At 42.2% G+C, this 26,209-nt stretch overlaps 1 protein-coding gene across 2 annotated transcripts in view; it reads left to right on the forward strand.

The window, feature by feature from the left end:
• The window catches only part of LOC115193873 (bone morphogenetic protein receptor type-1A), a 72,506-nt gene that overhangs the window by 14,475 nt on the left and 31,822 nt on the right, over nucleotides 1-26,209 (forward strand). For both annotated transcript variants that reach the window (XM_029752987.1, XM_029752986.1), the window contains exon 2: nucleotides 5,496-5,637. The gene's annotated coding sequence lies outside the window, so the exon portion shown is untranslated. The remainder of the gene's footprint in view (nucleotides 1-5,495; nucleotides 5,638-26,209) is intronic.

Below are 26,209 nucleotides of genomic sequence, written 5' to 3' on the forward strand. Positions count from 1 at the left end.
AACTACTAAACTTGGAACCAATCAGAACTCCGGCAGGGCTTGTTCAAACTGCATTAGGATGGTTATCCTCAGGTGAGTGAATAGCACTTGGTTGATTTCTGGGAGCAGGACACTGGAGAGCTGAGGAGATCATGTAAGACAAAAGCGAGGGACGAGAATGAATAAAAAATAAATCATCACAGCAAAGGAATGTAGTTTGGCAGCTAGAAGATGAATATCCTGCCACTCTGAGGCAGGGTGCTCTTCAATGATCCTACTCCAACTATTGACAGGTATAATGTGCCATTTCTTATTTGTCAGTATGGATGAATTTAGTGGGTCCTGCCTTGATTACTTGGAATAAACTGTTAGCTGTGCCGGAATGACATGGTAGCTAGTCATAAAGCTATTTGCTCCAGCTAGCTAGCAACAGATCTACTTGCTAACTCAGCAAATGTATTACTAAAAGCCAAACAGCAGATGTAAGATATAGGTTAGGGCTTCATGAAAAAGTATCTAGTTGACAGTAGGCTGTATTTCGTGTAAGGAGGCATTCGGACTGGAGAGCGAAGGGGGAAGTCTGGTGTTGGCCCTGGTGAGGGTAGCACAAGGCCCGTGCACATTCCCACAGAACGGGCCCTGTGAACGGACTGGAGCCCCCCCCCCCCCCATGGTCTTTAATTTCAATTAGCTATGGCTGATCGTTCACTTTGATGGCATTAGTCGCTCCTCCAAGCCTCGACACATTTCCCTCTGCTCTTGTGCCACTCTGTTAGTTTTGCTAAAGCCGATGGAATTAACTTCAGCGATGTAATCGCCAAATGCTTGACTTCCACTTCCCTTTTCAAGCCTGTCACATACACAAGCTCACACATATCAGCCCAATAATGTTTCTTTTCCTTTTTTGTTTGTTGACTTTAGTTTTTTCAGTGCCGAAGGGATCCTCTCTGCGCTCTTTTGGGCCGAGATGTTCTCTCATGGCTGACATAGTTCTCTTCCAAAAACTGGTTACACAACTTCCGTCAGACAGGGAAGTTGAACACCTCACTGACACCTGGTGTTGTGAGGATTTTGCATAATAAAGTTACGAGGCACTCGATGGTTTTTCCCTTTTCACAACAGATATCGAATTAGAGTGGTCTGTCATCAACCTTCAGTCTGTTTTGCGGATCACAGTATGCGATAGGCTAACTCTCCAACTTAAAACATGAGTTCATTTGTCTGACTGCTTTGAAACTTGAGTAGAACTACGAGATGTCTAGTACTTTTGTCCTGTCTTTTAACACGCTTCCTTTATTTCTCTCTGCATTGTTGCTTTTACTCAAAATATATCTCCCCGAAGCCATGCCCCTGTACTGTGACAGCTCGCAACCTCAGAATATATTCCTGCATGCTCTAAAGTCCTGCAGGACTTTATAAATAGCCAGCGCAGTTAGTTGCCAATTATTGGCTGTACCCTTGAGTGACCTTGGCCTGGTGAGGAGACACTCTGAGGCAGTATTGTAAACGGATGAGTACAGCTGATCTCCCTCTGCTGCCTTTCACTGTCATGAACGTGCTCACTGTGTGTTCATCTATTTTCTTTGATTGGTTTTGTATTTGCTCATTCTAACCGCTCTAGCACTTTCAAATGGCTATTTTCTTGTCATTCGGCCTAAAAATAGTTGGTGCAAGGAATGCCTACTGCAGTTATGTCCTTTTACAAGGTCACTTTGACTTGGCTATAAGGCCCTCAAATGCCTTTACGCCAGCAGAAAAGTTTCCCACTTGAAGGAATTAAGATTTTCTATTTGATGTAGTGCATTTATTTTCCCTGCAAAAGAGTTTGTCGCTGATTGTAAACTCACTTTGATGTCTCTGGCTAATAAATAGTCCATGAGCCACGGGGGTCGGTCGGGCTCACTTGGGCTGACGATGTCTCACAGTGATTTTCTTGAAGGCCTATGTTAGTGATGAGCAGGTTAATTTATAACCCGCAGTCCCTGCAGTTATATCTGCGGGGCAGGTGGGTTTAGGGTCATTAAATATTGTGTGGGGTTGAATAAAAGGAATAAAGGTTTCATTCTTGTGTAGTTTATATCTATAGGCTATATAGAGGTTTTTTCTTTCATTATTTTAGGCTTTCTGGCATTTTGTGTGTAAGCATGAGGGCCTAACTGTACTCGCACCAAATAGCTTACACGCCAATCGCTTTTGGAAACGGGCAGAGAACGTTATCGTAGACCCACGGAGGAAAGAAGGACAATGTCGAACTTTACTTTCATTAAGAGAAAGGCTATGAAATGGAGAGTTGAACATAAAGGGAGGGCCCAAAAATGATTTGGTGAAGTGGTAAAAGAGGATGATGGCAGTGTCATGTTATGTGTGATTGTGTGGCGCTATACAAATTCCACAGTCACAAGATGGGAACTGTAGCCTGCTTTTTAGATCGGTTAAATGGAAACTGAAATCTAGGCACTGACTGTAGGTCTATAACCACTCCCATAGCCTTAATAATAACTCCTGCGCATATGCGAATCCTGTGTTGGCCCTGTATCTACAAATCTTTTTAAAACCCTGTTCTAGCTGTGAGTGTCAAATGTGGTGCCTTTATCACCAAAGTTACAATCCAAAAACTGCCCCACCACATGGAATTCTATGGCTAAGCTTCCAACATTCTAACGTCAATGGCACAATATGGGTTATTTTTAAACAAGAGTTGTAGCTGGTGTGCTTTCAGTGACATTTCCAGATCCACTTGTCAAAGGTTAAAATGTATTGTGTGTTTCCTTTTTTTGAGCAACTTATACAGATAATTCTGATACTTTAGGTCATGTAGTGCATGTGGACACCTGCTTGTCGAACATCTCATTCCAAAATCATGGGCATTAATAAAGAGTTGGTCCCCCCTTTGCTGCTATAACAGCCTCCACTCTTCTGGGAAGGCTTTCCACTAGATGTTGGAACATTTGCTGCAGGGACTTGCTTCCATTCAGCCACGAGCATTAGTGAGGTCGGGCACTGATGTTGGCGCATTCTGCCTGGCGCGCAGTCAGTGTTCCAATTCATCAGTGTTCGATGGGGTCAGGGCTCTGTGCAGGCCAGTCAAGTTCTTCCACACCGATCTCGACAAACCATTTCTGTATGGACCTCGCTTTGTGCACAGGATCATTGTCATGCTGAAACCAGAAAGGTCCTTCCCCAAACTGTTGCCACAAAGTTGGGAGCACAGAATTATCTAAATGTCATTGTATGCTGTAGGGTTAAGATTTCCCTTCACTTGAACTGCTCCGGAGTCCAATGGCGGCGAGCTTTACACCACTCCAGCCGACACTTGGCATTGCGCATGGTGCTCTTAGGCTTGTGTGTGGCTGCTCGGCCATGGAAACCCATTTCATTAAGCTCCCGACGAACAGTTCTTGTGCCGACGTTGTTTCCAGAGGCAGCTTGGTACTCGGTAGTGAGTATTGCAACCGATGATAGACAATTTTTACATGCTTCAGCACTCGGCGGACCTGTTCTTGAGCTTGTGTGGCCTACAACTTCCCGGCTGAGCGTTGTTGCTCCTAGACTTTTCCACTTCACAACAACACTCCCAGTTGACCGGGGAAGCTCTAGCAGGGCAGAAATTTGATGAACTGATTTGTTTGGAAGGTAACATCCTATGACGGTGCCACGTTGACACGGCGCTCTTCAGTAAGGTCGTTGTGCTGTTAATGTTTGTCTCTGGAGATTGCATGGCTCTATGCTCAATTTTATACACCTGTCAGCAACGGTAGTGGTTGAAAAAGCCGAATCCACTAATTTCAAGGGGTGTCCACATAATTTTGTAAATATAAGTTATGTACCCTAGAGGTCAAGGTTCTATTGACTTGAACGTTCCAAAAATGTGTCTGATAGCTGTGAATCTAAGCTTTCCAATGATATATTATTGAAGTGAACAATAGCTTGTTGTATACTGATCCCTATGGGATGAAAAAGAGTAGCACAGAGAATGCTACCATTGATGTACTGCTATCACACATTTTCCAACTCTAGGGACAGAGCTTCAATAAAATCACTTAGACATCGTCGGCCCAAGTGAGCCCAATGGCCCAAATTTGGGGGTCTGGCTCATGGACTAAAAGGCCCTTTGAGTCACAAGGAGCGCTCCCATGTGGAAGAATAGCCCCTGTGTTGGTGCTGAGAGCAGTTCCTGGCTCTCAGGCTGCTGGGCCACATCCAGACCATGCTGCTCCACTTATCTCCCAGCCACAGCAGGGGCTTTTGGCTCGCACCATGGACAACCTCCTCTGCCACCCCCTGGAATAGCACATCCCTTGGGTCTAAAATCAGATGTTTGTGTGTCCAAATGTGCTGTTGGGTTATCTGTGCTGAAATGTCTGAAAATGTGAGCTAAATGAGGATTCCCTGGTATTGTACAGGGAAGTGACTGACACTCTTTGTCCCTAGTATGTTTTCAGGCTCATGTAGGCAAGGCCTAAAGTTGTTTTGAAAGGCTAAACCTAAAGATCCACTATGAAGAAATCCCTCTGCCATTTCCTGGTTGCTAACATTCTAGTAGTTTGCCTAATTTCAGTTGTGACAACAATCAAGTACAGTGTAGAGAATCATTGTACCATCTAAACCGCTGGGAAATATATTTTCCATAGCCAAAAATATTGTATTTTCAGCTGTTTTTTAAAGCTGGTGTACAAAACCGAATGTACAAGACATAAAAAGAGAACTTAAAAATGGGAGGCATAGAAATAACGTGCACAGAACGGATCTACCCTTCTTAGACTTGCTTTCAATAAGTGACAGATCTATAATGCAGATTTCTAATGAATTTGGTTGGGTCGCCCAAAAAGTTACATATTGCGTTTTTGTTATTTACAGACTTGACTAATCACACAAGTGAGTCAATGTATGAGTATCCAGCATTAATTTGTCAGACACAGAAATCACACTTTGATAAGCCCTCTATCTAAGAGCTTCAGCTCTTATATTCCTGTTTGAACTGGCCTCCGTCTCTGAGGCGGCGTCCTTCTGGAGACGGTGATGCTGAAGTGGCGGTAATTACACACACACACGCACACACACACACACCGATCCGGCTCTGCTAATGACTTTTAAAGTTGGAAGATGTTAGTTGTGGGCTGCAGTAATGTGTAATGTCTTTCCATCAGTGTAGGTCGTAGTGTACTGCGGCTGGGTCCCTGGGCTCTGGGCCCCGGTGACAGTCTGTCTGCAGCGCTGTGCCGCAGCTCCTGCCCCGTCATCTGATACCTCCGCACAGCTTGGGTTGCCCAGCAACCCCCTTGGCCTGCTTTATTTGACTATAGGGTTTGTGCGTAAAATTTTAGGGCAGAAATAAAATGGAACTGTTTGGTTAAATCAAAACTTTTATTTTCATGCAGACATATCAAGACTCGTGATATGCAGTCCTTCCCAACCTGTCGTTGACACACTTTGGTCCATTTACAACGTCCCAAGTGCTGTAAGTCCCATTTGCTTGGTGCGTGACTAACTTGAGTTTCACACTCTCTCCTGCTCAGGTCTCCATGGTGCCATGCTGGATTTCTATCTCCAGCATCAATATGTTCTCTATCCCTATGGATTTGTATGACCCCCAGCACCAACGCTGGTCTCTGTACAAGCTTCCTCAACATGCCCCCGCACCATGGATCCCCCAGTGAGGTAAGGCTGCTCTCTCTGGCTGCTACAGTGAGTCAGGGGGATCACTCCTGCTTCAGATTATACTTGTGATGATACATGTTCAACCCCATACGGTGTGTAATTTGTGCAAGATGTGTTGTGGGCACATGCTTGGTTGGTGAATACATCTCTGTTTGGATTCCTTCTCCAAGCCTTTTTCTTTAACCTAACAAATGTTTGTTTCTCTGCGGAGGGCACCGGTGATTACCACACAACCTGATTATACCCCTCCCCCTCTGAGGAGATTAAACCCTGACCTCTCCCGGCAGACAGAGCTGGCCAATCAGCGGGTGGTTACCCGGCTCTTAATTGCAGGCGCAGATTGGGTCATTGGAGCTGTCTGCTGATGTGATTAATAACTGGAGGAATAAGAGCAGGAAAGGACCTGATTGCACATGCTCCCGGAGGTTTACACATCTGTGAGTTTTCCATGGGTGGAGTGATTCCCACCATGAGAGAACATCTAGAATGGGTTATTTTTGGGCGGGGATGTTGTTTTTATATAGATATATATTTTATTTATTTATATATATATATATATATGAGGTCACCATCTTAGTTCACCGTTTAAACATGTATAAAAGATGAGATGACAATGAACTGACCAGTGGCTTATATGTTCTTTTGTTTTTGTTTGAGGAAAAAAACAAAAAAGACTGAGTTTGCGCACTCCGCCGGCAGACCTTCAAACAGAGTCAGGGAGTCTACTCGAGCAAATTGCTACCATATGTTCACAGAGGATGTTGAACCCAATGTATTTCACGTCCTCACTTTTAAACACGACTTAAGGCGAGTTGGTGAGTTTCCCAATTTTTGCCGGTCTACTTTTGTGTCCAACTTTTTCTCCTGAATCATCACTCATAGACTCAAGAGTGGTGTGACTTTAAGAAAGCAACCGGGATCTTCTCTCCTTATAGAGGTAGTGGTTGAGGGTGACACAGGGCTAGTCTCTGGAAGAGGGGGAGGGGTCCTGTTGACAGGGATACAGTGAGGCTTGTTTTGTGGGAAGCTTGCACTCCCACTGGACCAGAAACAGTAGGGGTTCAAACTTTAGAACTCAATTCCTACATTTGAATATAAAAATTGATTTTATCAAACAAAACTATGCTACATTTTATCTCTGGGACCCTCAGGATGACAAATCAGAGGTGAATGTATCAAACCAAGTGCCGTGATAAAAGTTTGTTGTGCACTCTCCTCAATAGCATGGTATTCTTTTCACTGTAATAGCTACTGTTAATTGGACTGTGCAGTTAGATTAACAATAATTTAAGCTTTCTGCACAAATAAGACATGTCTATGTCCTGGAATGTTGTTGTTACTTATGTCATTCTAGTCACATTAGCGCACGTTAGCAATGCCCAAACCGGACTTGTCGCGTGCGCGAGCATTGCAAAAATAAATGTACACATGCATGTTATTCAATCATTGCACCCACACTGCTCACGCGCGCCAATGAACGTCTGCGTTGCCAGGCGCTAAAATATAAGTTCACTCTATTTACGACGCAGAACGCAATGCAAGTCCTGCCTCTCCCATCTCCTCATTGGTTTTTAGAAACGTATACCCACGTGCCATCTTCTCATTGGTTTTTAGGAACATATACCCAGGTGGGTGATTGAATGATGAACTGAGGTCGGTTGTGGTAATGCACCTTATTATGAAAGTTAGTTTCCAATCGCCATATAAAGTCCAAAGAAGAAAAAGAAGCCTGGAAGGAGGAGAGATGACTAGAAATGATTCGGTTGACCGTTTTATGTGTGGATTAATTGTCGGAGTAGAGAACCTTGTGCATTTCAGGTAAAATAACAACTCAATGTTTATGTCCAGGGACAAATTAGCTAGCTAACTAAATAGGACAAATTAGCTACCAACTGCAAGCTAGCTAGCTAAATTCCCATAAATGTTTAATGCTTTTTGACCTGTCCCCAAATTAATCAAATCAAATTTTATTGGTCACATACACATGGTTAGCAGATGTTAATGCGAGTGTAGCGAAATGCTTGTGCTTCTAGTTCTGACCGTGCAGTAATATCTAACAATTTCACAACAACCACCTTATACACACAAGTGTAAAAGGAATGAATAAGAATATGTACATGTAAATAAATGGATGAGCGATGGCCGTGCGGCATAGGCAAGACGCAGTAGATGGTATAGAGTACAGTATACATATGAGATGAGTAATGTAGGGTATGTAACATTATATAAATTGGCATTGTTTAAAGTGACTAGTGATACATTTATTACATCCAATTTTTAATTATTAAAGTGGCTAGAGATTTGAGTTAGTAGGTTGGCAGCAGCCACTCAATGTTAGTGATGGCTGTTTAACAGTCTGATGGCCTTGAGATAGAAGCTGTTTTTCAGTCTCTCTGTCCCAGCTTTGATGCACCTGTACTGACCTCGCCTTCTGGATGATAGTGGGGTGAACAGGCAGTGGCTCAGGTGGTTGTTGTCCTTGATGATCTTTTTGGCCTTCCTGTGACATCGGGTGGTGTAGGTGTCCTGGAGGACAGGTAGTTTGCCCCCGGTAATGCGTTGTGCAGACCTCACTACCCTCTGGAGAACCTTACGGTTGTGGGCGGAGCAGTTGCCGTAACAGGTGGTGATACAGCCCGACAGGATGCTCTCGATTGTGCATCTGTAATAGTTTGAGTGTTTTTGGTGACAAGCCACATTTCTTCAGCCTCCTGAGGTTGAAGAGGTGCTGTTGCGCCTTCTTCACCACGCTGTCTGTGTGGGTGGACCATTTCAGTTTGTCCGTGATGTGTACGCCGAGGAACTTAACTTTCCACCTTCTCCACTACTGTCCCGTCGATGTGGATAGATGGGGGGTGCTCCCTCTGCTGTTTCCTGAAGTCCATGATCATTTCCTTTGTTTTGTTGATGTTGAGTGTGAGGTTATTTTCCTGACACCACACTCCGAGGGCCCTCACCTCCTCCCTGTACGCCGTCTCGTCGTTGTTGGTAATCAAGCCTATCACTGGAGTGTCGTCTGCAAACTTGATGATTGAGTTGGCGGCGTGCATGGCCACGCTGTCATGGGTGAACAGCGAGTACAGGAGAGGGCTGAGAACGCGCCCCAGTGTTGAGGATCAGCGGGTGTAGATGTTATTTCCTACTCTCACCACCTGGGGGTGGCCCGTCAGGAAGTCCAGGACCCAGTTGCACAGGGCGGGGTCGAGACCCAGGGTCTTGAGCTTAATGATGAGTTTGGAGGGTACTATGGTGTTAAATGCTGAGGTGTATTCGATGAACAGCGTTCTTACATAGGTATTCCTCTTGTCCAGATGGGTTAGGGCAGTGTGATTGTGATTGCGTCGTCTGTGGACCTATTGGGGCGGTAAGCAAATTGGAGTGGGTCTAGGGTATCCGGTAGGGTGGAGTTGATATGATCCTTGACTAGTCTCTCAAAGCACTTCATAATGACGGAAGTGAGTGCTACGGGGCGATAGTCGTTTAGCTCAGTTACCTTAGCTTTCTTGGGAACAGGAACAATGGTGGCCTTCTTGAAGCATGTGGGAACAGCAGACTGGGATAGGGATTGATTTAATATGTCCGTAAACACACCAGCCAGCTGGTTTGTGCATGCTCTGAGGACGCGGCTAGGGATGCCGTCTGGGCCGGCAGCCTTGCGAGGGTTAACACGTTTAAATGTTTTACTCACGTTGGCTGCGGTGAAGGAGAGCCCGCAGGTTTTGGTAGCGGGCTGTGTCATTGGCACTATTGTCCTCAAAGCGAGCAAAGAAGTTGTTTAGTTTGTCTGCGAGCAAGACATCGATGTCCTCGTAGGGGCTGGCTTTCTTTTTGTAATCCGTGATTCACTGTAGACCCTGCCCCATACGTCTCGTGTCTGAGCCATTGAATTGCGACTATACTTTGTCTCTATATTGACGCTTAGCTAGTTTGATTGCCTTGCGGAGGGAATAGCTACACTGTTTGTATCCGGTCATGTTTCCGGTCACCTTGCCATGATTAAAAGCAGTGGTTCGTGCTTTCAGTTTTGCGCGAATGAGTATACATCAATGTTGTTGTCTGAGGCTATCCGGAACATATCCCAGTCCACGTGATTGAAGCAATCTTGAAGTGTGGAATCAGATTGGTCGTACCAGCGTTGAACAGACCTGAGCACAGGTGTTTCCTGTTTTAGTTTCTGTCTATAGGCTGGGAGTAACAAAATGGAGTCGTGGTCAGATTTGCCAAAAGGAGGGCGAGGGAGGGCTTTGTATGCGTCGCGGAAGTTAGAGTAGCAGTGATCCAGAATGCTGCCATCCCAGGTCGCGCATTCGATATGCTGGTAAAATTTAGGGAGCCTTGTTTTCAGATTAGCTTTGTTAAAATCCCCAGCTACAATAAAAATGCAGCCTCAGGATATGTGGTTTCCAGTTTACACCGAGTCCAATGAAGTTCTTTCAGGGCCGTCGAGGTGTCCGCTTGGAGGGAGGGGAGGGGAGGGGAGGGGGGGTGTATACATGGCTGTGATTATAATCGAAGAAAATTCTCTTGGTAGATAATGCGGTTGGCATTTGATTGTAAGGAATTCTAGGTCAGGTGAACAAAAGCACTTGAGTTCCTATATGTTATGATCACACCACGACTCATTAATCATAAGGCATACACCCCCACCCTTCTTCTTACCAGAGAGATGTTTGCTTCTGTCGGCGCGATGCGTGAAGAAACTGGGTGGCTGTACCGACTCTGATAACATATCCCGAGTGATCCATGTTTCCGTGAAACAGAGACTGTTACAATCTCTGATGTCTCTCTGGAAGGCAACCCTTGCTCGAATTTCATCTACCTTGTTGTCAAGAGACTGGATATTGGTGAGTAGTATACTTGGGAGAGGTGAGCGATGTGCCTGTCTACGGAGCCTGACCAGAAGACCGCTCCGTCTGCCCCTTCTGTGTCGCCGTTGTTTTGGGTTGCCTACTGGGATCCGATCCATTGTCCTGGGTGGTGGTCCAAACAGAGGATCCGCTTCAGGAAGTCGTATTCCTGCTCGTAATGTTGATAAGTTGACGTTGCTCTTATATCCAATAGTTCCTCCAGCTGTATGTAATAAGACTTAAGATTTCCTGGGGTAACGGTGTAAGAAATAATACATAAAATTACAAAATACTGCATAGTTTCCTAAGAACGCGAAGCGACCATCTCTGTCGGCGCAATGTCACTGTCATAATTGGTTCAGAGTTTGTTTTGATATTTCAACCTGCGTGCCGTGATTGCGTTTGGTGTGGGGGGGACAAAATCAATTTGCGCACTTTGGTGTCCGGTTTTGGCATGGTGTTATGGGAGATTCTGGAGCGGCACCTGAGACAGCATTTTCCCTCCAATAGAGTTCCAGACATTCGTAGAGTCTTTGCCAAAGAGCATTGAAGCTATTCCCGGTCGTGGTGGCCTAATGCCCTATTAAGACACTTTGTTGGTGTTTCCTTTATTTTGGCAGTTACCTGAATGTACAGCTAACACACACAATATTTACAACCTGGCAGCTACAGTCAAGGCTAGGTGTGTTTTTCTTCTGTTGTCTGGTTACATCTTGGAATGCCAAACCAGTCTGTAAGTATTAAGAATTAAGCCTATGTGTGGTCAGTTCAAACCACTGAACTGCTAGGCCTATACCCATTATTCCAAAATGTGTCCTAATAAAATGCGTCACTTGCCCCTCCTCCCCTCATCTTCCCGTCTTCAAGGTCAGTCGATTGACAACCGTAGAGATGCTGTCTGCCATACAGTAGCTACTAGCAGATTTGTTGTCCTGACTAGGGATGTTAATCGGTTGGCCGCCCAAAATACATTTGACCCGTCATGCTTATCGGTCTCTAGGTTAATTTGCATATTTTAGTGGATCATTTCAATTGGCCCGTGTGTATTTTCATTAGTCGTCATGTATCTTATCACAAGCGCACAGAATACAGAGGCTAGTTTGAGGAGCAGAATGGCCTATCACCTGTCAGACAGCGTGTGAGCAGCTGGTACTGGAGTGAAACATGCTTTTGTAAGCCCAGTCATTGCGCAACAAATAACAATTCTAAATGCAATCGCGTGTTAAACTGTTTTTATGACCAAGATTAAAAAGAGCAATTTTTTTCTTAACTCGTAATTAAAGCGCGTCTCCCATTCGCCATTGGTATGCATAGGCTATAGTCAACGGTAGGCACACTTTAAATGTGCAGTGTAATTGTTTGAAACCTGAACGTTTGACTTTAGAGGTCGACCGATTTAATCGGAATGGCCGATTTTAAGTTTTCATAACAATCGGTAATCGGTATTTTTGGCCACCGATTTGGCTTTTTTTTTATATATATATATTATTGTTTTTTTGGGGGGGGGGGCATTTCTTTATTTTTTGTTAAATTTTTATTATTTTTTCTTTTGGTTTTATTTTTTTGTATTTTTTTGAGGGACATTTTTTATTATTTTTTTACACCTTTATTTAACTAGGCAAGTCAGATTAACCTCTCTAGGGCCGGCGGGACGAAATCGTCCCACCTACGTAACAGCCAGTGGAATCCTGTGGCGCGTTATTCAAATACCTTAGAAATGCTATTACTTCAATTTCTCAAACATATGACTATTTTACAGCATTTTAAAGACAAGACTCTCGTTATCTAACCACACTGTCCGATTTCAAAAAGGCTTTACAACGAAAGCAAAACATTAGATTATGTCAGCAGAGTACCCAGCCAGAAATAATCAGACACCCGTTTTTCAAGCTAGCATATAATGTCACAAAAACCCAGAAGACAGCTAAATGCAGCACTAACCTTTGATGATCTTCATCAGATGACAACCCTAGGACATTGTTATACAATACATGCATGTTTTGTTCAATCAAGTTCATATTTATATCAAAAAACAGCTTTTTACATTAGCATGTGACGTTCAGAACTAGCATACTTCCGGCGAATTTACTAGCAATTTACTAAATTACTCACGATAAACGTTCACAAAAAGCATAACAATTATTTTAAGAATTATAGATACAGAACTCCTCTATGCACTCGATATGTCCGATTTTAAAATAGCTTTTCGGTGAAAGCACATTTTGCAATATTCTAAGTAGATAGCCCGGCATCACAGGGCTAGCTATTTAGACACCCAGCAAGTTTAGCCTTCACCAAACTCCGATTTACTATTAGAAAAGTTTGATTACCTTTGGTGTTCTTCGTCAGAATGCACTCCCAGAACTTCCACTTCAATAACAAATGTTGGTTTGGTCCCAAATAATCCATAGTTATGTTCCAACAGCGGCGTTTTGTTCGTGCGTTCAAGACACTATCCGAATGGTAAATAAGGGTCACGCGCATGGTGCATTTCGTGACAAAAGATTTCTAAATATTTCATTACCGTACTTCGAAGCATGTCAACCGCTGTTTAAAATCAATTTTTATGCCATTTTTCTCGTAAAAAAGCGATAATATTCCGACCGGGAATCTGCAATTAGGTAAACAGACGAAAGAAAATAAATCACGGGGGTCGACTCGGGCACGCGCCTAAGCCCTTTGTCCTCTGATCGGCCACTTGTCAAAGGCGATAATGTGTTTCAGCCAGAGGCTGCCTCGACATCGTTCAGCTTTTTCCCGGGCTCTGAGAGCCTATGGGAGCCGTAGGAAGTGTCACGTTACAGCTAAGATCCTCAGTCTTCAATAAACAGAGCCAAGATGAAACACAACTTGTCAGACAGGCCACTTCCTGCATGAAATCTTCTCAGGTTTTTGCCTGCCATATGAGTTCTGTTATACTCACAGACACCATTCAAACAGTTTTAGAAACTTTAGGGTATTTTCTATCCAAAGCCAATAATTATATGCATATTCTAGTTACTGGGCAGGAGTAGTAACCAGATTAAATCGGGTACGTTTTTTATCCGGCCGTGTAAATACTGCCCCCTAGCCCTAACAGGTTAAGAACACGTTCTTATTTTCAATGACGGTCTAGGAACGTTAACTGCCTTGTTCAGGGGGGATTCGGGGATTCGTTTTTGCAACCTTCCGGTTACTAATCCAATCCAACGCACGAGGAGCCTGCATGGCAGGCTGACTACGTGTTACGCGAGGGCAGCAAGAAGCCAAGGTAAGTTGCTAGCTAGCATTAAACTTATAAAAAACTATCAATCTTAACATAATCACTAGTTAACTACACATGGTTGATGATATTACTAGTTTATCTAACGTGTCCTGCGTTGCATATAATCGATGCGGTGCCTGTTAATTTATCATTGAATGATAGCCTATTTCGCCAAACGGGTTGTTGATTTAACAAGCGCATTTGCGAAAAAAGCACTGTTGCTGCACCAATGTACCTAACCATAAACATCAATGCTTTCCTTTAAAATCAATAAACAAGTATATATTTTAAACCTGCATATTTAGTTAATATTGCCTGCTAACATGAAATTGTGTCATATCTCTAGCGTTCATTGCACTCAGAGTCAGGGTATATGCAACAGTTTGGGCCGCCTGGCTCGTTGCGAACTAATTTGCCACAATTTTACGTAATTATGACATAACATTGACATAACATAACTCGTAAGCATTCATTCAGACAGCACTTTCGTGCGTTTTGCAAGCAGCTCTTCGCTGTGTTTCAAGCTGTTTATGACTTCAAACCGGGAGGGTATAATTTGTGGAACGTTCCAACAGGAATCTATTCCAAAAACTTCGTAAATAACAAGGTTGCCAAAAAACAACGCATACAAAGTTGTATAGCTGCAGAATAAGATACCGGGTAGTGAGTGGTCTATTTCATTGCGTTTTTCACTCATCACGTTTATTCCGAACAATGTCTGTCCTCACTCTGGTTGCCTATAGACAAACATTAAGAATAAGCTACGTGGTGAGTTGATGCCTATTCGGCAGCTAGTTAGCTAGGTTTGTATGCGTTGCTACTTTGTATGCGTTGTTGGTTGGCAACTTTTTACTTTACGTTTTTTGGAACAGATTCCTGTTGGAACATTCCACAAATTATACCCACCCCTTCAAGCCTGTCAACTCCCGAGATTAGGCTGGTGTAACCGATGTGAAATGGCTAGCTAGTTAGCGGGGTGCGCGCTAATAGCGTTTCAAACGTCACTCGCTCTGAGACTTGGAGTAGTTGTTTCCCCTTCCTCTACATGGGTAACGCTGCTTCGAGGGTGGCTGTTGTCGATGTGTTCCTGGTTTGAGCCCAGGTAGGAGCGAGGAGAGGGACGGAAGCTATACTGTTACACTGGCAATACTAAAGTGCCTATAAGAACTTCCAATAGTCAAAGGTATATGAAATACAAATCGTATAGTGAGAAATATTCCTACAATAACTACAACCTAAAACTTCTTACCTGGGAATATTGAAGACTCATGTTAAAAGGAACCACCAGCTTTCATATGTTCCCATGTTCTGAGCAAGGAACTTAAACCTTAGCTTTTTTACATGGCACATATTGCACTTTTACTTTCTTCTCCAACACTTTGTTTTGCATTATTTAAACCAAATTGAAGATGTTTCATTATTTATTTGAGGCTAAATTGATTTTATTGATGTATTATATTAAGTTAAAATAAGTGTTCATTCAGTATTGTTGTAATTATCATTATTATAAATAAATAAATAAATACAAATAAAAATCGGCCGATTAATCGGTATCATCTTTTTCGGTCCTCCAATAATCGGTATCGGCATTGAAAAATCATAATCGGTCGACCTCTATTTGACTTTACTTCAAATAATGAGGAATGTCTTACCTTGCTTCAATGATTTTATGAAGAATTCCTCATGCCATTACGATTGCATTTCTCTCTTGTTGGTTTTCATATTAAAAAGTGGTATATATTAGCAACCTATCCTAGTCCCCCTCTTTCTACGTTTCTAATGGAGATTTTAATCTGTCACATATGGAACCACTTGCATTAGGAGCACTGTTTAGAATGGTGGTTTCCCACCAATTGTATTTTGGCAAATGTTTGAAATTAGGTTTTATTAGTTACTTCATTACAGCAGTTGCATATTCAATAATAGGCCACAGTCTTTTGACTAAGATTATAGGCTTGCTATTGTTGCATGTTTTCATTAAGTTCTTATTGAAAAATGTCCGTTCCTTGCATGCATAGTTTTTTTCTGTTGGCCACTTCATTTAACTGTTTGAAAAAATGTTGCTGTTTGTTGACTTGTTAATGAGGGTTGGTTAGTCAGCAGCAAAATTGACCGAAATTTGCATCCCTAGTCCTGACAAAGCCTTATTTGAGACCATCTTCTGTGAGGGAGGATCTGTCAGGGAATCCCGAACTACCCCCTCGAACCTAACTGGCTCGGAGGGCCCTCTGTTATCACATGTTGCTGACAACTCCGAGGGTGGCTTCCAGAGAGTGGTGAGGGGATCAATAAACCCATCAACTGCAGGACACACTTGTGTGACTTGAATGATGCAATTCACTTTTTAATGATACGAGTATGAAATTCTAATGAACAAATACCCACTGTTTTAAACCTCAGTTTTTTTTTTATTTGTTTGGGAGGTATTTCATCTGTTACATGTGTCAAGTCTCAAAATCAGACAAACAAAGGCACTAGGCTCCAAACATATCGCAGTTCGTGTTGGGGTAGCACTTTGCTCTGAAGTCTGCATCTGTGCTGGCTAGGTCAAAGTGGCTATCGAGGGACTAATTAGCCCCTACACCATAAATCATTTTCACTCCCTCAGCTTTGGGACACTATAGCAAATGGCGGAGGCGTGCGTGAACATGCAAATGGAGGGGCGAGGGGAAGGATGTGGTTTGGGATTCAGCCTGTGTCTCCGGGTGGGATTGTTTCTCTCAGGAGGATTGCAGTTCTGGAGCGTTGCCTGGCCCCAGCCCTTATCAGCACCCTGCCTCCCCTCCTCTCCCCTCCCCTGCTAGTGGAATGTGTGAGCAGGTAATGGAAAATAAACTGGCAGAAAATTTCAGCTCATGGAAATTTGAGTGATAGTGGGCACCTTGCCGGAGCAGAGCCTGTGTCAAAGGAAAGTCAATTAAAGAATAGTGGTTTTGAATTGGCCTGCTTGACGTTCTATTTTTTTTCTCTGCCTTCCTCTTTCAACAAGGGCGCCAACACTGTTTAGATCAGAGGGTGTTCAGTAGAGTTCAGGTAGTATTATCAAAATCACAGGCAACCCTAAAATATTATGCCAAACAGTGCTGTAAAACGTCAGCTACCCTGTACTGTGTGGTTTGATCAGAGGGTAGCCTACTCCTTCCATGGGTGTCCTATGCGTGTGGTGTGTGTCAGTGTCCGTGTGTGTAAGCATGCCTATTAGAGACTCAAGCCGTGGTTGCAGTAATTGACTGTGTCTGTGGAGGGTAACCTCAGATCCTCTGAGGCCTGGTCAGAGTCAGTAACACTGGCTCCGTTCACAAACCTTCCACTCCAGAGAGCGAGAGGAGTCTATTCAACACCATATCTTCTCACCTCAGTGTTTACTTGTTTACAAAGTCATTTTGTATAGTTTTACTTTGTGAAAAGCATTAGCATGTGTCGTTCCACAAAAAACACGAGGATTGACACCCACCATCAGATTGTTTCTGTAGTTAGTAACAGATAAGATTAGCAGTGCTGAAACATTTTGTTTTAAATTTAATTTGATCTGAGAAATTACTCTAATTGATTTCCCCCAAATTGACCATTTACATTTATGGGATTCAGATAGTAATCAACATCCAATTTGTACCAAACTTCTTCCTACCAATGAGTAAGACATGAGGAATCCCCCCCAAAATGGTTAAGACACCCACGGATCCCTACACCCCATGCCAATCCCATACCAAGAACCAGTATCAGTTCTCTATGTTTAAGTGTTATGAAGCTGTGTCTTGGAGTATTGCTTCTCCATACTATGCAGTGTATTCCCTGTGAATCAGTTTTTTCCCCCTTTGAGAGAATTTGTCATTGAAGCTGCTTGCGTTATTTACGATAAACTAGTGTGACAGTAACGTGTTGACCATTAGATGTCGCTGTTTCTACTATACTGCCACAATCTTTTATACATGTTTCTTGTCTCTTGTGTTTATTGAATAGATGTTTGGGTCGAAAACCAATAGATTTGTCTCATTGAAATAAATTGTGTGGTCATCCTAGAACTGGGATGATAAACCGAAAATTAGCAACCATACCGATCACTTATCGCAGGCATTTTGCTGATATTGTTCATTACAATAACTAGCTTATTTTAGAGAAATGTGAAGTTTTTAAATGAAATAAGTTTGCTAATATGGGTGCTTGTTAATGGGGCAATTGATGGCTACAGGAATCAAACTAATAGTAATTTAAATCATTTAAAAAAATGTTTGCACATTAAAATCATAAATGTATTGTTCCATTTATCATTATCGCATCAATTCAGGCAATTTATTGCAATATGGATGTTTGTCCATATCGCCCAGCTCTAGGTCATTCTCACAATTCAAGCCAGTCTTCCATGAATGCAATTCAGTTTGTCCTAATGGCAGAGAAAAAAGAAAAAGCCATGTCTCAGACTGGCCAATAAAAAGAAAATATTAAGATGGTCAAAAGAATAGACACTGGACAGAGAGATGGCTTTTACTTTGCAACTCTGCCTAGAAGGCCAGCATCCCGGAGTCACCTCTTCACTGTTGACGTTGACTGGTGTTTTGCAGGTACTATTTAATAAAGCTGCCAGTTGAGGACATGTGAGGCGTCTGTTTCTCAAACTAGACCCTCTAATGTACTTGTCCTCTTGCTCAGTTGTGCACCGGGGCCTCCCATTCCTCTTTCTATTCTGGTTAGAGCCAGTCTGCGCTGTTCTGTGAAGGGAGTAGTACACAGCGTTGTATGAGATCTTCAGTTTCTTGGCAATTTCTCGCATGGAATAGCCTTAATTTCTCAGAACAAGAATAGACTGACAAGTTTCAGAAGAAAGTTCTTTGTTTCTGGCCATTTTGAGCCTGTAATCAAATGCTGATGCTCCAGATACTCAACTAGTCTAAAGAAGGCCAGTTTTATTGCTTCTTTAATTAGCAAAAAAGTTTTCAGCTGTGCTAACATAATTGCAGAAGGGTTTTCTAATGATCAAGTTAGCCTTTTTAAAATGATAAACTTGGATTAGCTAACACAACATGCCATTGGAACACAGGAGTGATGGTTGCTGCTAATGGGCCTTATGTAGATATTCCATAAAAATCTGCTGTTTCCAGCTACAATAGTCGTTTGCAACATTAACGATGTCTACACTGTATTTCTGATCAATTTGATGTTATTTTAATGGACAAAAAATGCTTTTCTTTCAAAAACCAGGACATTTCTAAGTGACCCCAAAATTTGGAACGTTAGTGTATAGGTTCAGAATGTGGTGTTGTCATGCCTAAGTTTGCTAATCTTGCCAATAGTTGTGATGAATGAGCCATCTGATCCAGTGAATGATGGAGCCAAGTTCCAAAAATTACAATCGTTCTTTATAGGACTGCCCCCCTGTGTATTTTTCCATATATACAGTGCATTCGGAAAGTATTCAGACCTTGACCTTTTCCAGATTTTGTTGCATTATAGCCATATAAAAAATGTATGAAATATTTTTTTCCCCCTCATCAATCTACATACAATACCCCATAATGACAAAGCAAAAACAGTTTTTGAAATGTTAGCAAATTTATTAAAATTAAAAAGGTGCCTTTATTTACATAATTATTCAGACCCTTTGCTATGAGACTTAAAATTGAGCTCGGGTGCATCCGATTTACATTGATCATCCTTGATGTTTCTACAACCTGATTGGAGTCCACCTGTGGTAAATTCAATTGATTGGACATGATTTGGAAATGCACACACCTGTCTATATAAGGTCCCACAGTTGGCAGTGCATGTCAGAGCAAAAACCAAGCCATGAGGTTGAAGGAATTGTCCGTAGAGCTCCAAGACAGGATTGTGTCGAGGCACAAATCTGGGGAATGGTACCAACAAACATTCTGCAGCATTGAAGGTCCCCAAGAACACAGTGGCCTCCATCATTCTTCAATGGAAGAAGTTTGGAACCACCAAGACCCTTCCTAGAGACCTGAAAATACCTGTGCAGAGATGCTCCCTATCCAACCTGACAGAGCCTGAGAGGATCTGCAGAAAAGAATGGGAGAAACACCCCAAATACAGGTGTACCAAGCTTGTAGCGTTATAACCAAAAAGACTTGGCTGTAATCGCTGCCAAATGTGCTTCAACAAAGTACTGAGTAAAGGGTCTGAAATATTTATGTAAATGTAATATTTCAGTTTTTTTTCTTTTTTATAAATGTACAAAAAAGTCAAATCTGTTTGCTTTGTCATTATGGGGTATTGTGTGCAGATTGATGATTTAAAAAAATGTTTAATCCATTTTAGAATAAAGCTGTAACGAAACAATGTGGAAAAAGTCAAGATCTGAATGCACTGTGGACACTTGCTATAGTTTTAATCAACTATATTCACTGAGCATATCTGATGTTTAAGCACATTGATTAAATAAGACGCACAAATGACTAGTGGGAGTACGACCAGCAATTGATTTGATTGTGCCGGGCTCAGACTTCCTGCGCTGTGTTAAAAGACAACAAGTGACTGTGTGACTAGCATCCATTGTCTCTCTCTCCTCCCTGTTGCAGCAACCACCACAGAACATAAGTGTTTATTGCGCTGTTCGTGTTGCTGAAGCTGCAACATAATTACTGCCATTCCTGACTGAAAGGTTCTGTTACCGAAATCCCTCATTTGTTTAGGATAAACATTACCTATTCCCTCAACCCTTGTTCTCCTTATGACACATGTATGCATCGCATGCACGTGACTAATAGGGCCTGACCTATAGCGTATCATAATCACATCAATAAATTGGTTATAACAAACTCCGAACACCATAACAGCAAAATGGATGCAGAGGGCATGACAAACTCGAAACGGGGAAATGTTACTGGTTGCTCAGGAGGTAAAGGGAAAGTCAGATGTGTGGAATAAATGTGACTAGTTGTGGAAAATACTGGAGATCAAGAAAAATAAGTTAAGGAGCAAGCGTTGTGTGCATATTGTGTACCAAACAGGTGCTGTTAAATTACAATATAATTTTTCTGACCGTTTGGAACAATGTAAACAACACTAAATACATTATAGTCGTACCAGAGAGTCTGTAAAAAAAGCTGATTTTTAAGCCTTAATTACAGCTGACTAAAAACAGTCACACTCCTGAGTGAAATTTCCCGATATGAAACTGGTTAGGCCTATTTAAAACTAAATGCTTGATTACGTTTCAAATCATGAATGACATGTATGCTGTGTGATGACCTGAACGAATTAATGATTGATACAGTAGCCTAAACTTTTGACTGGTACTGTATATGGATGATTTATAAAGCCAGGCACATTTAACAGTTAGGCTGTTGATTATTGACCTAATTAAGTTGGTTTCCTCTCTCCTCACTTAGACAATAAGACAAGGGCTGTTTTTCACATCTCCTCATTCTGCTGCTACCTCTGTCGCATTGTTCTCAACACCAATATGCTGGTTAACCTTTTAGGGACAGACGTTCCGCTAGCAGAACACCTCACCAATATCCAATGGTAGAGCGTGCCGCGAAATACAAATACCTCAAATGCTATAACTTCAATTTCTCAAACATATGACTATTTTACACCATTTTTAAAGACAAGACTCTCGTTAATCTAACCACATTGTCCGATTTCAAAAAGGCTTTACAGCGAAAGCAAAACATTAGATTATGTCAGGAGAGTACCCTGCCAAAAATAATCACACAGCCATTTTCAAAGCAAGCATATATGTCACAAAAACCAAAACCACAGCTAAATGCAGCACTAACCTTTGATGATCTTCATCAGATGACACTCCTAGGACATTGTTTTACAATACATGCATGTTTTGTTCAATCAAGTTCATATTTATATCAAAAAACAGCTTTTTACATTAGCATGTGATGTTCAGAACTAGCATACCCACCGCAAACTTCCGGCGAATTTACTAAATTACTCATGATAAACGTTCACAAAAAACATAATTATTTTAAGAATTATAGATACAGAACTCCTTTATGCAATCGCGGTGTCAGATTTTAATATAGCTTTTCGGCGAAAGCACATTTTGCAATATTCTGAGTAGATAGCTCGGCCATCACAGGCTAGCTAATTTGACACCCACCAAGTTTGGTGCCCACTAAACTCAGAATTACTATAAGAAAAATTGGATTACCTTTGCTGTTCTTCGTCAGAATGCACTCCCAGGACTTCTACTTCAACAACAAATGTTGTTTTGGTTCCAAATAATCAATAGTTATATTGAAATAGCTCTGTTTTGTTCGTGCGTTGAGGTCACTATCCAAAGGGTGACGCGCGAGCGCATTTCGTGACAAAAAATGTCAAAAATATTTCATTACCGTACTTCGAAGCATGTCAAACGCTGTTTAAAATCTATTTTTCTCGTAAAATAGCGATATATTCCAACCGGGCGACGTTGTATTCATTCAAAGGCTGAAAGAAAAAAATGGAGTAGTCTTGTGGACGCGCATCTCCAGTGTCACTGTTCCCAGCCTGACCACTAACAAATACTCCTGCTGTTCTTAGCCCAGAGACTGCAGACACACCATTTACACTTTCTGGCAGCCAATGGAAGCCTTAGAAAATGTCACGTTACAGCACAGATGCTGTATTTTCGATAGAGATGCTACAGAAGGACAATAAATTGTCAGACAGGGCACTTCCTGTATGGAATCTTCTCAGGTTTTGGCCTGCCATATGAGTTCTGTTATACTCACAGACTAATTATATGCATATTCTAGTTTCTGGGCAGGAGTAGTAACCAGATTAAATCGGGTACGTTTTTTATCCGGCCGTGAAAATACTGCCCCCTATCCCAAACAGGTTAACTTGTAACATAACCATGTACATTTCAGTAGCACATGACTTGGTGATGGACTGTGCATCCCCACGGCCTCCACAATGGATTAGTCCACTCAGATGGGTGTCTTGTACACCATTAAATATTTGTATTGCTATTGCTCGGCTAAAGAAATCTCTGTCGGCCAAACAATCGACCAGTCCTAATTTAGGTCACCCAGAAAATATGCCTCTGTTGATATCACATTTCACACATTATCCAGACACTGACTGTTAGCACTTGGAGGTCTATCGCAGCTTCCTAAAAGGAATGGTTTTTAGCTGAGGCAGTTGAACCTGCAGCCATATTACTTCTACAACAATGTGTGTTATAGCTCCGCCAAATGGCATGGCATTGCATGCAAGGGTGTGGCCTTTGGTCCTTTACCTCTCTAACCTTTACAGGAATATGACTCTGAACAAAAACGTCAACACCTCCACCATTGGGATTCCTGTCTCTTCTGACGATGTTGAAAGCATGTATTGCCTACCACTGTATCATCAAAGGTATTTTCTAAGTGAGTTTGAGATGGTCAGTATATGAATGTTATCGATTACTAGCAAGTTATCGATTTCATGAACCTTGTTTCTTAGCCTATTTTTAGCACTTTTCTCAGATTCTTTGTTTGTATTGCTTTACTGGGAGGCTTATCAGAGGTAGACATGACAGTAATATTTATGCTTGAGCTGATAGTGCAGGCTGAGCTGCACAAAGTGGACTTCCTACTAGGGCAATCCACCTCAGTGCTAACAGTATAACTCGGGTTCATAGGCGGATATTGCGCCGCCAAATGGCATTGCATGAAACGGTGTGGCCTTTGGTCTTTTATCATCATGCAAGGTTGCATCTTCCTAGGCCTCACCATGTCACGTGAATTTGCATTTTAAGTTGGCCTTACGGAAGAAGAGGAATAATAATAATGAACGCCAACAAACACAATAGGGATTTATCAATTTTATTTAAACTTTACCTGGGCAATGTATTGTTATTAGTGACATTTACTATTAAGCCCAACTCAACCCAATACTATTACAATTGCAAAACACTATAGTGTTTTTGGGACTTTTACAATTTTTGAAGACCATTAGAGACCATAACATTGATAGCATTAGAACTGCTGTAGCCTAATGGTTTGCTTGTTTACCAGGAATGGTCTAACAGTAACTAATCCAGACCTTTTTGAAAGGAATAAACCACACACAAAGGGGACGTTTCCTGCATACAGATTAAGTGTAAAAAAAAATAATAATAATTAAATTAAAAAAAAGGACAAACTGATTTGCTTTCATTGAGGACTGGCTTGAATTATGAGGGTGACCTAACAATTGATTTTTTTTTTATCACAAGCCAAATCTATTGGTTTTCTACCCCAAGTATATGCGGGCGCTTATTCTTTATAGGCACCTGATCTGAGCCATAAGGGAGACTAGGCATCTACCACCCCACTATGGTTCTGAAATCACCAACTAATTAATGTGTCATTTTTGCAGATTAACTGTCTCTTCCCACTTTGGTCATGCAGTATGCCTCGCAAAAGTGATTACTCGTTATGAGATTGAACTTTACCATGTATATCAAAAAATGACCATGTATGCTGATTTTTGTTTAAAGCAAAGCTAACAAAACTATTGCTGATTGTTCAGGTTCACAATCTAAATAAAATATATTGTATGGTATACCGAAACGTCTGTACTTTTTCGATACTAGAACATAAACCATTCGGTACTATAATTTAAAACTTTCTGTACTTCCTGTCTAATGCATCTCACTGATCAAGCCTGTATCAGCACATCCGACCCCTTATTAAAGCGCTTACCGTGCCTGCTCCACTTACTTATTGCTAGCCTGCACTGGGAGTCTGGGCTGCTTCATGTTAGCTCCCCTTCACTTGAACAATGTGACACGGCATGTAGAAGTGTTGAAACTGTTCATTACTGTTTGCACAACAATGTCTGTACAAGCTAGAATACTTTTCAATACGAGAAGATACCGGTAGCTTCCAGCTTTGTCGGTTAACTTTTCTTGCTAGCTGACAGCTAAAGCTAACATCAATTCAATACCGTTGTACTTTGTGATAATATGCAAGCCATAATGCAAATCTACTAATTTCAAGGCTGATAACCACCAAAACCTTTTCATTCACTTATGTGATGAGTCAAAAGAGATTAGTGCAAGAAGGAGCAATGCAGATATTCCCGGTAAAATATTTAACCACCTATAATTCACATAAAAAAAATATATTAGTATTAATTACCTAAATTATTATTGACTTTGTAAGTGCTCTAAATAGTTGTCCACTACAATAAATGCTCACCGGTACCCTAGTTTATAGAAAGAACCTTATGTTGTTAATCATTTGGTGGGTGCTTAGATGACAGCTTTGCACACTCTTGGCATTCTCTCAACCAGCTTCATGAGGAATGCTTTTCCAACAGTCTTGATGGAGTTCCCACATATGTGGAGCACTTGTTGCCTCCTTTTCCTTCACTCCCCCTGAGACACTCTTGGAGAGTGGGGTCACGGTCAGCCACAGCTACAGATTTTTCATATTGTCGGCTCATGTATTCGAAGTGGCAACCTTTCGGTTACTGGCCAAACGCTCCAACCGCTAGGCTACCTACCTCCCCAGGTTTGTAAGCGCTAGTGTGACACTAAAGAGTTGCAGGGTGGAGTAATCTATCGATGACCGTATCATCTACCTATGCATCATCAAAACAGTTACTTTGTGAGTAGGTGCTAACCATAGGATGTTAACCCATGTTCAAACTTAGCCATTGTTATATAAATGACGGTTGAAAAGTAACAGTGGCCAGGCCTTAGCCCCAAGTCAGAGCAGGTCCGCAGAGGCCATGGCCCAGTGAGGCACGGTGCCGGTCCGTGGAGATGTAAACAGAAAAGTCTGAGCCTTTTGGGTAAAACACTGGGGTAAGTCTTGGGTGGAAACTCAGCACTGGAGTATGGCTCAGGGAGTCAAGTGGAAAATGCAGAAGTCAAGGATGGGGAATGAGGAGAGAGGGTGTGGGTTGGTGGCCGCAGCTCCGTGTGGATGGGTATTCTTATGCTAATCCACTCCCGGGATGAGGCGCAAAGCAGCCAAGCAAACAATGGCAGTGGAGCCAGAAAGTCTGCCCTGCAGTCTAGCAGGCCTTGAAAGGCATGTTGGTCGGGGCGCCGACACTGGGAGAAGGCTGCCTGCAGCACGGAGAAGGCTGCCTGCAAGGAGGGGCCCCAGGAGAGGCCATGGATCTGGGCCAAGGCAGGGATAGAGAGAGAGTGGGGGAGCAGGATGGAAGGAGGGGGGTGAAAGGTAGAAGGGAGACAAATGACATACCACATCACTCTTCACTTTATAGGCAGCAGGGCTGCAGTGAAGAGCTCCTTCCAAGGCTGTGTGGGAGTCGTAGCGAGAGTGTTCAGTTGTACTTGTTTTTTTCATCATTTATACCCATTTTTCCATGATACCCCCATTCACCAGGCCCTTATTGCTCAAGTCTACAGTTTTACCCTCCACTGAAACAGCAAAGCCCAATATTATATATATATTTTAGCGTTGGAGTTGGAAATTGACTACAATGCTTAATCAGGAAGCTTTGTTTTTATTCAGACTGCAGCCTTCCAGAGCGGGAAATGCAGATGCATGAAGTCTGTCTTCTCTGCAGCCATCCAGAGAAGGAA

The sequence above is a fragment of the Salmo trutta genome, chromosome 5, assembly GCF_901001165.1.
Source record: "Salmo trutta chromosome 5, fSalTru1.1, whole genome shotgun sequence".
NCBI lineage: Eukaryota > Metazoa > Chordata > Actinopteri > Salmoniformes > Salmonidae > Salmo > Salmo trutta.